Source organism: Corvus moneduloides, chromosome 2, assembly GCF_009650955.1.
Source record: "Corvus moneduloides isolate bCorMon1 chromosome 2, bCorMon1.pri, whole genome shotgun sequence".
Taxonomy (NCBI): Eukaryota; Metazoa; Chordata; class Aves; order Passeriformes; family Corvidae; genus Corvus; species Corvus moneduloides.
The window spans coordinates 81,308,048-81,322,010 of NC_045477.1; the positions used below are offsets into that span (position 1 = coordinate 81,308,048).

The following is a 13,963-nucleotide window of genomic DNA, read 5'->3' on the forward strand; positions in this document are numbered from 1 at the left end:
CGCCGGGGCCTGCGGGCCTCCCGCCCCCCCACCCCCCCTCTGTGCCCTCCTCCCCCGCCCCGGTGCCCGGATCTCCGGCCTGGGGGCTGCCCACGCCCGCTCAGGTGCCTGCCCCGCGGCTCCCTTCCCTCGCCCGCCTCCCTCCCCCGGGCGGCAGGACATTCCCCCCCCCCCATCCCGCCGCCCCCTCCGGTGCCGCGCCCGCAGCCCCGGGCTCCCTGTGGGCGGGCGCCGGCCGGGGGTGGAGGAGCGGGGGTAGGGGCCCGGGGCTCCGGTGGTTTCCGCCGCTCGCCCTCCCCCCAGTCGCGTGTGCGGGGACTTTGGGGTGCTCCCTTATGGAATACGGTGGAGAATCGGGCCAGAGGCTGGAACCGTGGGGGCAGAAAAGCAGTTCCCCCAGTGTTGCATCGGGTCAGCCAGCCCTCGAGTGCACTTTCTTGGTGGACGTGCTGTGGCCGATGTGCAGGGGAAGCACCTGGATGCTTTCGTGCGGCAGACGAGAGATCTGCCTGTTCAGATACCTGCATAGGTATTTCCATTAACTTCCCACTCTTAAAAGTGCAAGACGCCACACTCTTTCTCGGTGGAAGTGACGGCTGTGAGTGTTAGGCCTCATGTATGCTGGTGTTTCTCTTAAATTTCCCACGGTCTCGTTGCCAGCCACTCTATTAGGAACTAGCCCACGGTGGTGAAGCACCGGTGCCTACTGCCAGTTTGTTTTTATAATCGCTGCGTTGTTTAGATGTGCATCAATCAGTCAGATGTCGGCGGCTGAAATGCAGCCAGTCGCGCTAAAATAAGGGTAGATGCACCATTTGAAATCATAGCAACCGTTTGAACCAGAGCGTAGATGAGAAAATGCCGCTGGCCAGATCATCACAGACAGAGGTCTGTTACTGCCCGTGGAGAGAGGCTGTAATTATATGGCAGAACTGGTTGTAGCTTTGGCTTGGACATCTGAAAGGGAAGCCCTTGTAAATAACTTAGTTGGACCACATCTGTTGGATTTGCATCTTAATGTAGAGTAGAGCATAAAAGGTGATGATAATAATAATGGCTAATCATATGGTCGGGTATGGTCTGTTCACAGAAACTGCCATTCCAGACCAAGGCCTGGGGAAGATGTATTTTGAAATTGGGGAGGAGGGTGAGTAGGGGAAAGGGGAGGGAGGAGGCAAAGCGCTGCTATTTTTAAAGACTTGCAAGTTTTTCGTAGTGGGTGTTTCTTAATGTGTGTCCTGACTTTTTCAGGGGAGATTTCTAGAGACCAATGTAATGGAGTTATTTTGAACTTATTATGAAAAACGCATTTTCGGTATCCTTCCATCCTTATCATTCACACATACCTTACAGAAAAACATTTTTTTCTTTAAGTAATTTGGGTAGACTTTATTCATTAATAAATGCTTTTGGTTTTCTCGTATTTAATCATCACTATAAATTAATTTAGCCTCTGAATTTATATCTGTGGCTTTTGCAGCTTGCTTTGTACCTTGCGCTGGAGCATCTGCATTCAAACGCCAGCTGACGAGCTGTAGATAGGTGAAGCAGAATAGAAAGCAACTTGTACTTCCGTAGTTACATTGACTCAGCATTGCTGAGAGTGGGTCTAAATGCTGCTCTTACTTTTCATCTGCCAGCTCTTTTACTGCAAGACTTCAGCTCTGGGCTTTTGGTCAGATAGTTTGTGCATACATTTATGCAAAGTAATCTAAATGCAGCTGAAATCCTGAAAATTTTAATAAGCCCAGATAATTTTAATTGAGTTGAAAGGAATATGGTGCATTAAAAGGATGTAGCTTCAGCAAGGGTACCAGATTTTTATTTGTTAACTTCCCCGATCTTATGTTTGTGGGTTGTGGTGGGGGTGTTATGTTTTGGAACTTAAGTTCACAGGCAGTGTAAGACCTAATGTGCTGTAGACTTAAGCTTGCATCCTTTTTACCAGTTGAACCTGAAAAATGCATATTTACAGATACAATATGCATCTGTACAAGGACTTCTCAATTATAATTTACAGTTGCAGAACGGCAAGTCGATTAATCATAGTACTATTTACTCAGGGGTTTTGGATAACATGTACCTGAAAATGACAACACTATGTTTATATTGATACAAAACCATGTTATAAAAACGCCTGAACTTTAGTTGCACCTGAAAACCTATTGGCCGAGTCTCTAACTGGTAGTTATCTCTGCATTTTACATATTGTCCTTGCTATTTTATTTTATTTTTGGATTAATGAATCCCTGTGTTATACCATAATTAGAGAGTAGTTTTAATTACTCTCCCAAGAAGCAGAAAAGCCAGTTGAAATTCCCTCTTTGGGTTAAGAGATGCACACTTGAGTCTTCTGCTTCCCTCATCTAAGCACCACATACCAGGCCAGTGAAGCTGAGCGACTCTTTCGCACCACCTGATGAAGCTGAGTGACCTTAGAGAAATGAATGACATGTTCATGAATGAAGGAGAGGAAACAAGTGGACCCTCACTTTACTCTGAAGCTTAGTGGTTAGAAGAGATTGCAATCACTCTTGCCACTCTAGTTTCTGTTCTCATTAAATGGCTATTTAATATTAGTGCATAAATAGGCTTAGTCTTAAATCCAGCTCTGCCAGCTTGCAGAGAACTCCCCTAATGGCAAAACGATGAAGTTTAGCTTCCTTGACGAGTGTGTGTAGGCCTTGCATCCCTTTCAGTCGTGGTGCACAGCTTTGTCAAGAATGGGGGACGTCTCCACGGCTTTTAAACAGGTAATTAAAATTCTTTCCTGGGAAATGTTGTAAATGTAAACAGTACTCCTCTTTTCAAAGTTTAAAAAAAAAAAAATTGTTTAGATCTTTCTAAGAGAGAGTCCAGGTGCTTTACCTCCAGAAGGGAGCCTGCCAGTTCTGAGTGGATAGGTGCACCCCCAGCAGCTCTGCCTAGACAGAGGAGGAGGAGGAAGAGCTTTCAGAAGTGCTTGCTGTACTCTGGGCTGGAGTTGTCTGCAGCACAGAGTGCTGCCAGAATTAGATGAAGGATCATGGTGGTACAAAATCACAGCTGCCATTCTTCTTTCTCCACATGGTTCATCTGAAATGCTTTGATCCAACCCCTGTTTGGGCACCTAGTACTAGTTTCTGGACCTTGCTTGTGCCAAGTATATCCATTAAGCCTTGTTTCTTGATTCTTGCATACGCTGAGGGTTTGTACTGTTGGGAAGATGGAGTGTACATAAGGTAGCTTTGAAGACTACTTACTTGCTGTCTTCAAGAAGGATAAAGAGAATCAACTGCTGCTTTACTGCCTCCTGGTGAGGTCATACACAAAGGATGTTACCTGTGCATTGGTAGGTGCTGCAGCTCTGGGGCCTTCTTACTTGGATTTACAGGCTTGGCAGCAAAGAACTTTCTTGTTTATGCTGCGGACAGAACTCACCATAGTTTCAGAATGAGCTGTTTTCTGGAGAAACCTTTTATTTGTGAGAGGAGGGCTAAATTGGATGAGTGGGCCCATGCCAGCGAAGGTCTGCACTGAAGGCAGAAGAGAAGCAGTCAAAAGAACAGATTGGAAGTGGTACCCCCCCAGCTGGATGTCGAGGTGTAGAAGTAATTAGTGAGTATGCAGATTAAGTAGTGTAAATTTTATTTTTGTGGAAAAAGGAGTTGGGTGACTTCTAACGTTTTTGTGTTTATTTGTTGTGTGATTAGACAGCTCTCTAAAGAGAATCTGCTGGTATTTGTCAAATACTGAATTTTAATTTTTAATATGACTGCCAGTGTTTTTCTATTATGAAGGTATGTTTAAAACTCACTGGATATCAGTTCTAGGTGCTTGCTTAGCCCTTCAGTAATTTAATTTCTCAATCTGTACTACAGGCATTTTTATAGGGTTTTTTTTCAGTTGGACCCCATGAAATAGGAAAGTATCATTATTTCTATTCAAGCAGAAAACTAGAGCCTAGAAATAAGAACAAACTCAGAGTTAATCCAGAGTTCTTCACTTGCAGTAATTTCTCTTGATGTCTGACCTATACTTTAAGTACAGGAGTGTTGTGTTCATGTTTTAGAGACTAATAGAGCCTACTTAAAGTATTTTTCAAAAGTGCTATTTTATTCCAAGTAGTGAAAAAAACACTTTTTCATTAATATAATGCTTTTTCTCTGGAAGAAAAAGACCAGAAAATTTATTTTATTTAGATTGGCTGAAAATGCTGACTAAATTATATATTTCTATGAAATATCACGGAAATATGTCTTTGAGTTGAGAATGTTCTTTGTGGCTGTGGTTTATGATCAGGATGAAAATCTGCCTCCCAGTCTAGGGATTCTGTGTAGTAATTTAAAACATACAAGAGATGTAATTATTGAAATTTATTAATTGTGAAATCAGCATCTTCAGTCAATAATAATTGATGTATTTAGCGACTTAATGGTGATTAAGTCTGGAAAACTATATTTGAAATTACAAATTGCTCAAAAGTCTAGTTGAAAATATTGCTTTCCAAGTACTATGAAATCAAAGTATGGGTTTTATTTACTCTTTAAACAAGGTTGAATTTTTCAGTTGTCTGAAATTCCATGTATGTTGCATTCTTATTTTAAGAAAGTATTTTTTCTACTTTTGAAAGGTAATTAGAGAATTCTTCATGAACTTGTGTAACACCTTCAATGAAAAACACGGCTTCAGCCTTTCAGGAAGAAACACTGAAGTGTTTAGTAGAAGTGAAATATGGAAAATCCTGTTTCTTCTGACGTGTACTGTATGCAAAGCTTGACAAATGTCTAGGGATTTTCATAGGTGCTAGCTGTGTAGAGATGGCAGAAATAAGCACAGACTGAAATCCTTATGTCTTTTTTAGCAAGAGTTTTTTTTCTTGCAATAATCTTAATGTAGTGGATTGTTTTGAGTTCTCATTTTTAGGTAAAAAAAGGCAGAGTAAGGTAAAAAGCTGCGAGCCATTCTTGTGCACTCATCAGGTGGAATTTAGGACTTCATTGGAAGAACAGATTAACAGACTGAATCTCAACAAACATTTCTGCATGTTTAGGTACAATAGAAGAACTCTACTGGTCTCCCTTTTTCTTTTCTTTTTTTCTTGGTTAAGGGACACCTGTGGATAGCTGTTTATCAGGGGGCAACCTCATCAATTTATAAGAACAAAATGCAAATACTTTAACATCTGTAGAGATATAAAGGAGTGGTAGACACAAGTAGTCAGTCATACCTAATTCTCTGTATATAATATCAGAACCTTCAGCTGTCTGGCCATCTCTTGTGTTTTATTGGGGAACTGATACATAGACTGTCCTATGGAAAGTGTCTGTAATAGAGTAAAACTCAGATTTGTGCTCTCATGTTTTTAAAGTAACTTTAGGGACCAAAAGAAGCATTGTATAGAGTTGAATTTTTTGTGTGTGTGTGTGTGTGTGTGAATCTACCTTCGTTTTAATTTGAAATTAATGAACTAATTATAGGTCCCTACAAGTCATACACAGACAATCCTCTAAAAAATGTCTCTGTCAGTGTGCAATCTTAAGCTATAGAAGATTATTTTAAAGTTGTTTGGCTTAAACTCAGATATTTCAAGGTGCTCATGCATCTTCAGAACATATAACCTTTAATGTTTTCCTGTAGTAACTTTTGAATTTAATTACATACTTGCAGATTTCTCTTGACTATTCCCCCCTACACTCTCCCACTCTCACATTCTTGATAATCTGAAATACTCATATTACTTTGAATTTCTTTGAGTGGAAAATGTGAAAGCTGGAGACAATGCTTATAACCAGAATGTTCCAATGTGTTGGGGGTTTTTTTGGCTGTTTCCCTGCTCCCTACCACCCCCACAGCTCAGTCCAGATATACAATAGGTATTCCTTCCCAAGTCTTACTTGTTTTCCTCTGTAAGGTAAACTGACATGATAGTTTTCATATACAAACACTGAATATAAATATTTTTATCCCCTCCTGCTTTTTAGGTGTTCTTTGGAGTTTTATTGAAAAAGCCAGGTAGGCAAGCTCCTTTTGTATGCGTGTTTAGTTTAGATTGTGCTAGTCTAGAGTATGGTGCTTTTTTTTTTTTTTTTTTTTTTAGATGCCTGTATCCCTTAGCATCATCTTCTGGGTTTGGGTCTTAATTGCTGCTGTAGTTTATGTTGTTGTAGAGATGTGTGGATAATTTTTGGATAGCTGCAAGTGTCAAATAGTAGAACAGTATGTGGCAAGACTTCTTAAATTTGTTTTTGGTTGTGCAATATTGCTTGATTGTGTCTGTGTTGTAAAAATGCTATTTAATGTGTTAAAGACCAAATATAACAGTGACTTTAATTGCTTTCATAACTTAGTTCAGTAATATAGCATTAATGCTTGGGGTTGAATGTTTTCTATCTTACTCTTCATTAGGCTGTTTCGACACAGAATTGTGAATATTTGGAAAATTTTATTTTAAAAAGTCATTGCTCGTTAGAATTTCTTTTGAAATTTTTGCCTTTGAATTTCTGTTTTGCTGAGAGGACAGTAATTCTTTAAATACTGTTTTTTATAGCCAGCACAGTTGGCAGTAACTTTAATATTTTCTTTCAAAATAATTCTTCAGTTGGATAGTGTGTGGATAGAAACAAGTCTTGTTCTTTGGTCAAACATGAAACATTCTGGGTAACATTATGTTTAGTTAAAGCTCTTATGTTATCAGGCATGCTTTTTAGACTGAAATTTCAAAAATAGGCATTCTTTGGCTACTGAAAGTTTTTAGATGAAAATGTGAAATGTCTGAGTGGATAGATCTCTCAAAAAAAATCATTAAATCCTTCCATTAAATTTCTTTTCTAGTTTTCTTCTTACTAATTGAATGTCAGATTTTTATTTCTTGTACCTAAGAAAAAACCTGGGGTTACTGGTTATTTAATTTCTGGAGCATTGCAAGTGTTGCTCAAACAATTTTTTTTCCTCCTTGTAAATTGTGTAGGTGGTATGTGATGATAACATTTTGAGAGAGAATAGGGAAGCAATTGGGACTGCAGTGCTAAATTATCCTGGCACGTAGTGACTTGTATAAAGATTTTAAGGTAACAAGAACTGTAGCAATCTGCTTCTATGGGCTCTCTTATTCATTAGCTTGCTTCTGCTCTTTTTTTTGGGTTTGGGTTTGTTTTGTTCTGTTCTGGTTTTGTTTTCCAGAGGTTTCCAATACAGGACTAGTATTCAGTTTTTGCTACACTAAGGCAAACACTATAGTCTAGGTACAGTTTACAGTGATGAGTGCAACTTGAACACTTTCTTTGTCAATGGGTTGGATGCATTTTGGCAGCTGTGTTGTCTTAAATCCTAGTCTAGACAAGAGAATTAAAGGTGTGTTATGAGCACGTTATCCTTTCTCAACATTAATGTCATGGGACTCGCTCAGTTAGTTGGGTGCTGTACTCTTCAAAAATGCAATGGTGACAATATTTTAATTCTTGTCTTGATTAGCCCTAGACTAGGTGAAAGATCAGGTGAAGGACAAAAAAAAAAAGGAGTGTTTTTAGAGTTGATTAGCTTGTTTTCAAATATCACTTTTGTCTTGTAGGTAGAGCTTTAAAAACATTAAAAATACTATCTTCTGCAAAAGTCAGGGTAATGAGGAAGACATTAAAGCGTTTTTGAAATATTAGGATGTAATAGTGTAGGGTAGTGGTCTGTGGTAAAATAAAGTACAGTTCTTACTTTATAGAATGGTTTGGAGACTTCCCATTATTGTTCTGGTTAACAGGTAGCCTTAACTAAAAGATTAATAGTGTTTGAGATTCCTACGTGAGTTTCAACTCAACTACAATTTAATTTTAACTGGAAATAAATTGGATAAGGCACTGAACTTAAGTGCTCTGAATGTTGTGAAGAAGAGCTTTGGTCCTGGATTTCTGATTAATCGCAAGAAAGGATGCTTTCAAGAAATAGCCAAATAGGTCACCCCTAGCCTATATTCATGTTTGCTGAATTCTTAGCAAGTTTTCGTAGCAGAATGTTTGAATTGTTTGCCCTCTTACTCCTAATACAGTACTAATACTCCTAATTTTACAGTAAAGGGTATAAGCCAGGACTGATCAACCTACTTTATCTGATTAGATCTGGTTGCAGTTTCCAGCACTGCTATAACATCTTTTTAACTGCTGTACGAAATCTTACTTGAAACATTTTATAAAATAATTGGAATAATAAAATAATTTGTCTTATGTAAAAGCTGTGAACTGTATAAGACCTATCTAGAAATGCATAAATTCTCTCCTCAAGAATTCCTTTTCTTTTGAAATGTCTTTACCATGTTTTTAATTTCATTTATAAGTTTCAGAAACTCCTTGGTTTTGTTAGAACTAAACAATGAATACAAAATGTCTGGGGTTTATACCATTTTCCCCAGAATTTATAAATGAGTGGGGAAAAGAATCTGGTGGGGGTTTTTTTCACCCACCTCTGTATTTAATGATGCAGAATGCTGAACAAGTGTATATTTTTGAACTGTGACACCAGTCGTAATCTGTATACTGCTTCTTGTAAATACATGTTTTTAGGAATGTATGTTTTCAGTCTGTGGATTACTTTCTACTGCCAAAAGAGCTTGATGTATTAATAGGTTTTCCTAGTAGCAGTCTTAAATCTCCAGGTTCAGAATTTGCCCCTCTTCTGCTGAAATAATTCTGCTGAAGACCAGTCACACAGTGGTGTTTTGTGGTTTAGTTGTGGGGGTTTTCTTAGCTTTAGGAGTTCAGGTTTTTTGGTTTTGTTTTTTGGTTTTGGATTTTTTTTCCATAATTTGGAGGGCAGAAGAGGATCATGTTGAACTATTTCTTCTGGAGGATTTTATCAGATGCCTTTCATACCCCTCTACCCCCACAAAGCAAAAAATCTAACTAGTGTGAGTGTTTTTCATTCTCCAGTTGAAGCCAGGCCTTCCATCTCACTGCTTAAGGAAGGCATCTGCTCTGTTAGTCTCAGATGCAGTTAGATTCTTGGTAGCTGACATGCAGGTTACTCCCTTCAGTGCCTGGAAGAGAGAAGAATGAGTCAACCTTCTGCTGGGTTAAGGCTGCTGCAGTCCACTGTCAAAGTCCAAGTGATAATGCGGAATGAATTCTCCCATTGCTTTCTTCCGTTTGGGTGTGGTGTTAGGTTTGGGGGGAGGGGAGTGGGGGGTTGTCAGTGTGGCACCACTTAAATCTGTTTGATCTGCTTGGATTCTTTACAGATGAGCTCTTCAGGATGCATGGAGGCTTTGAAGGTAGAAAAGATTGGTTTTGTTACTGTACCAAATGTGCAGGATGCAGGCAGGCAATCCTGGCATCAATCTTCTGAACATGCAGTGCTCTGGAACAGATGCCTTTTTAAAATACGTTTTTCCCCAATGCCAACCTTCTCTTTTTTTGCGTTTTGTTTAGAAATAAATGAGAACTGGGCCTTACAGAAAAAAAAACCGCTAAGCTATTTTAGGTCATTACTTTAGGAATCTGCTTTGCTCCAAGATGTGTAGTACTGTTGCAACAAACCACTCAAACTATCAAGTCATGTATGCAGAATCTTTTCTCATGAGAAACAGGCTTGGACATGGGTCAAAACACATAGAATGGGAGAGAAATGGAAGTCAGTATGTTAACATGATGCAACAGCTGACCTTTCTTGAAATACTATGATCACCTGGACCAGGGGAGTCTTCTGGTCATCATTAACTATATGGGATATCAATTTTGCATTTTTGCAGTGGCTTCCTAATCTAAAGAGAATAAGCAGTCCTGAGAAATCACTGGATTTCAGTCCTGGTACTTTTCTTTATCTTGTACATCTGGTTTTTTTGTGTTGTTTCCTTGGGATTTGTGAATCTGCCTTAATGTGTTTGTGCTTATCTTCATAGTGGTACATCTTCAACAAAAAGATTGAAGAGTATTTTCTAAACCTCTCTTGCAGTTTAGTGGTTAGAACAGCCTTCTGGGAAAAGCAGATGTGAAACTCCTGTGACTAAAGGAGGTGTATGGTGCAGGTCTGTCACCCCATTGATCAGGGTTGTAACCGCTGTACTATGTTAAATGTGAGAAACGGCATTGACACCACTTGCTTTTATTCCCAGGGCTTTCTGTGGAAGTGATATCTCTTGCAGATTTGTTGAATACCTTACTATTGTTGTGTTAGTAGACTCAGTAAGCGATGTTGAGTGAATTAGGCTTCTCCAGGGACTTGGCTGCTTGCATGCCTCCTCCATAAATCTGCAGAGAGGTTAGGTGTGTGACCCTGGTTTGGTTCCAGTATATGGCTTAGATGGGTTTGCACAGCTGTAGGCCTTCCGACAGATACCTTGTTTTCACAAAATCTTTGGGTGGGTGAAGCTTTTCAAGAAATTAAGTGGTAGGGAGAAATTTTCTGGAGCAGTCTCTTAGTCATGGGTCTCTAAATGCTTCTGGAGTCCCAGTATATTTGCCTCCCTCAGTTTTGCTTTCAGACTCAGAAATATTTGCCATCAGAATGAGTTCATCTCTCTACCTTCTCCTTTTTCACATCAGTTTCGTTCTGTATGTTTTGAGCAGTGAGTTTCTAAATGCCTTTGTATGACTTTTTTAGTATAGAATAAGGAGTAGGCCACAGACTTGATGATCAAATCATCCACAGCATAAGCTTAACAAGTCTTGTACTTCAGATGTCTTCCTTCTCTAAAAGGAGTTCTATGCATAGGTTATATTATATAGCTGATTGTAACATTTTATTTGGAGTAGAATCTGCTTAGGTGTCTATCCTTACATAAATAGTTGTCTGAGGGATGATAGACTCTTTCCTAGAAAGAAACTGGAGAAGAAGATGGTATCAGGATCACTTGTCAAGAGTCCATAGAGTTTAATGTTAAGTATCAAATGGGAAGATATGTGATTAGTTTGCCTTCATAGGCATCTCTTCTGTCTATCCCTTAGTTTGTTTGTCTGCAGCCTCACTTAACATTAGAAGCTGCAGATGCTCAGCAATCTATTTTCATGCCATCTGTTTCTCCAGTAGTTGGTATAGGATGGCCGTGTGAGAGAATCAATAGCTTTGTGCTCCTTGGTCCTCGATGTTCCAGAAAATTTAGGCATGATGGCAAATTCCAGAAGTTCATTCAATCCAAATATTCCCAAAATTCATTCAGACTGTGGAGAAGTCGGCTGCCTACTGATGTGGTGCATGTGTGGCTATGTTTAGATGGGCGTAGGGGTGAAGAGTTCTCTGCTGCCTTAGAAGATAACATAATGGATCAGCTCATAATTTTGCCTGGACTGTATGAATGGATATCTAATAGTCTTGCCTTTAGTCTGGTACCATACACAATGTACTTGTTCCATCTGGGATTTTATAACCTCTGCTTCTTACCAAAGTATCACTGTCTTATTATGTCGTTGCTGCAAATTTCTGATGAGCCTGTTTAGTATCTAGCAGTTCTTAGTCAAACTTCTTGTAACTCTTTTATTTCTAATGCTCTCTGTAGCCAGATTTCATAGCAACCAAAGTCAGATGCTTGCTACCCATCAGTTGAGTCTGTTAACAACTGTTGGCAAGAAATGTTGTTCCTATTATCACTCTGAGTACCAGTTTTTACATTGTGGGAGTGGTCCTGCTGCCACCAGGCCTTTTGTCCCAGATTCTGCACTTACCGTGTAATTGGAGGATTCCTGGACTCCTCATCTGTGCAAAGGTGATTTTTCAGGGACTATGATGAGCAAATGCAGTCCTTGGACAGCCTTCTGGTGGATTGGAGCTACTATTCTTTTCATCTTTTTGATTTACAGTGTTGGTTACACCTGTAATTGCCAGGAGCTCAACTACTGGGCTGCAGTGATGGTTTGTAGACAGGACATGTGAACTTTAACTGAAAGCAGGGTCCTTTCTCAAGGGAAGGAAGTGACGGGCAGGATGAACCCTTAGTCACAAGACTAAACTGTAGCAGACATATTCAAAGGGCCATTATCTCTAAAAATTATATCACAAGAAGCTGAAGATAAACATCATGGTAGCTTGATGATGGAAAGGTGGTTTATCTGGACTGCTTTGTCTTAGGTACTTTAGTATCTCTTTGAAAGAATCCGTGCAATTCAGGTTTTACCGACTGAAGTTTACAGTGTAACTCTGTTATGAAGAGTAAAACAAAATACATAGAAAGCTACCATGAGTATTTGAACTTAAAAGGTCCGAATTGCTCTGGAATGAAGGAAGAGGGAAGGAAGGTGCTATGTATTGCAGGGTTTACTAATGTGTCCCTAGGCTTGATAGGGACACATTGAGGAAAAAGAAACAACCCCGTGTTTACAAAGTTTTCACCTCTGGAAAGAATTGCTGCATTGTAGACTTTACAGAGGAAAGAAGTATGATTTTTGGAAAAAGAAAAGGTTTTCTTTCCGTGGCTTCTCAAGAACTTGGTCATTCAATGTAATTGCTGCAATTTATTGCAGGATATTGCCTTCTCTATTTTTTTCTCACTAACTATATTTGGTAAAAAATACACAAAAAAAAGGAGAAAAGCATCCTTGTTTTTAAATGAGATGAGTATATTCAAGAAAGAAAACAAATAACCTAAAGGTGTGAAATCACATAACTTGGTGAATGTTGAGTTCTCCTCCAGATGGTTTTTAGTTAGAAAAAGTGACTGCCATTGTGGTAGTTTCATGTGTCAGAGATGGACAATGGTAAACTCAGCCTTGGATGAAAGCTGAGAAGGCACACCTTGAATGTCCATCATTACTCTAAAATTAAGCAATTGTATTGCCTTCCTAGCTGGGATAATTAGACTGGTAATTGAAGTCTACATTCTTCTCCGGGAGATGATCAAAATGCTTGCTTTGAAAGACTTTCTGTCTGTCAGCAAGAAATGCGGTTAGATTAAAAGGACTGGGAACAGTCTGGGCTTCACACCTCCACACACACCTTCAGATTAATTGGAATGGCCTTTCTGAATAGGACAACTTAATGTGGAAAAAATAATTAGTGAACTATTTTCAGGAAATTCTAGTTACCAATTAGTGATTCCATGAAGAAGGTGTAATGGACACGGGGGGGTGTGTACAGTACCTTTAAACATAATCTCTTTCTTAAAAGAAAACTGACTTTTTCACATATTTTGGTATTTTTCAAATATTTTATACTGTTAGTTTTGAGGGTTAAGTATACAAATTATCATCCTTTCTGTACCTAAAATGTGACAAATAGACATGTAAACATTGGGGTAATACTTTCTTTCTTCGAGTAAAATAAAGTGCATGTTTTTTAAAAATTAAGTTTGCACAGAAAGAGAGACAGTTAAAATGTATGTGTATATACACAAATTACGCACATATGTACACAAGAGTTTTTCAGTTTTTTAGCCATCTGCGGTCAGGACTCAGGATAAAAGGAAAAGAAATGGATTCTATCAGGATCTGCAGTCATCTTCTATTTAAAATAATTTAAAATAGGCTTTGTCTACATGTGAAAATTTTTTCACCAAATTACTTCTAAACAAGTTTGTTTAAACCAATGTAAAGCCACATTGTTTGTCTCATACCTAATTTGAGCAATATTAAAATTAGTATCCATGTGGGAATTTGCAGCATTTTAAAGAAGTTTCTTGGGTTAGCCTGGCTTGTTTGTGTTTTCTTCCTCTGAAAAAAAAATTATGTCAGTAAGAAACATAGACTCTTTTTTTGTTCTGTTTGCCTCTCTCACACACTCATGCATGGGTTGCTTTCTCTGTCAGCAAGCAGGGCCTGTCGTCCCTGTGAGCTGGGCTGAGGAGCCATCTCACTGGGTGACACCAGCCATCAGCCGGCACACAGCCACCGGCAAAACGCCAGCGTGGAGCTGCTCCGGTGCCCCGGGGATGCTGACAGCCAGAGCCTTGGGCTCTGACCCTGGGCTGCTGACACAGCTTTGGCACAGCCAACGCAGCCAGGTGCCCAAACCCCCAGAGATGCAGCGGTCTGGTGGTGGTAGAGGAGTCCCAGGGGCCAACCTTGCTGATAGG

General features: G+C 39.4%; 1 protein-coding gene and 1 long non-coding RNA gene across 2 annotated transcripts in view; both read left to right on the plus strand.

Moving 5' to 3' along the window:
- The window catches only part of RAP2A (RAP2A, member of RAS oncogene family), a 31,035-nt gene that overhangs the window by 409 nt on the left and 16,663 nt on the right, over window positions 1-13,963 (plus strand). The gene's annotated exons all lie outside the window — the stretch shown is intronic.
- On the plus strand, window positions 1,260-8,535 carry LOC116439949. The gene is made up of 4 exons (XR_004238349.1): window positions 1,260-2,753; window positions 3,474-5,032; window positions 5,964-5,994; window positions 6,950-8,535. It is a non-coding gene; the product is annotated as an uncharacterized LOC116439949 (long non-coding RNA).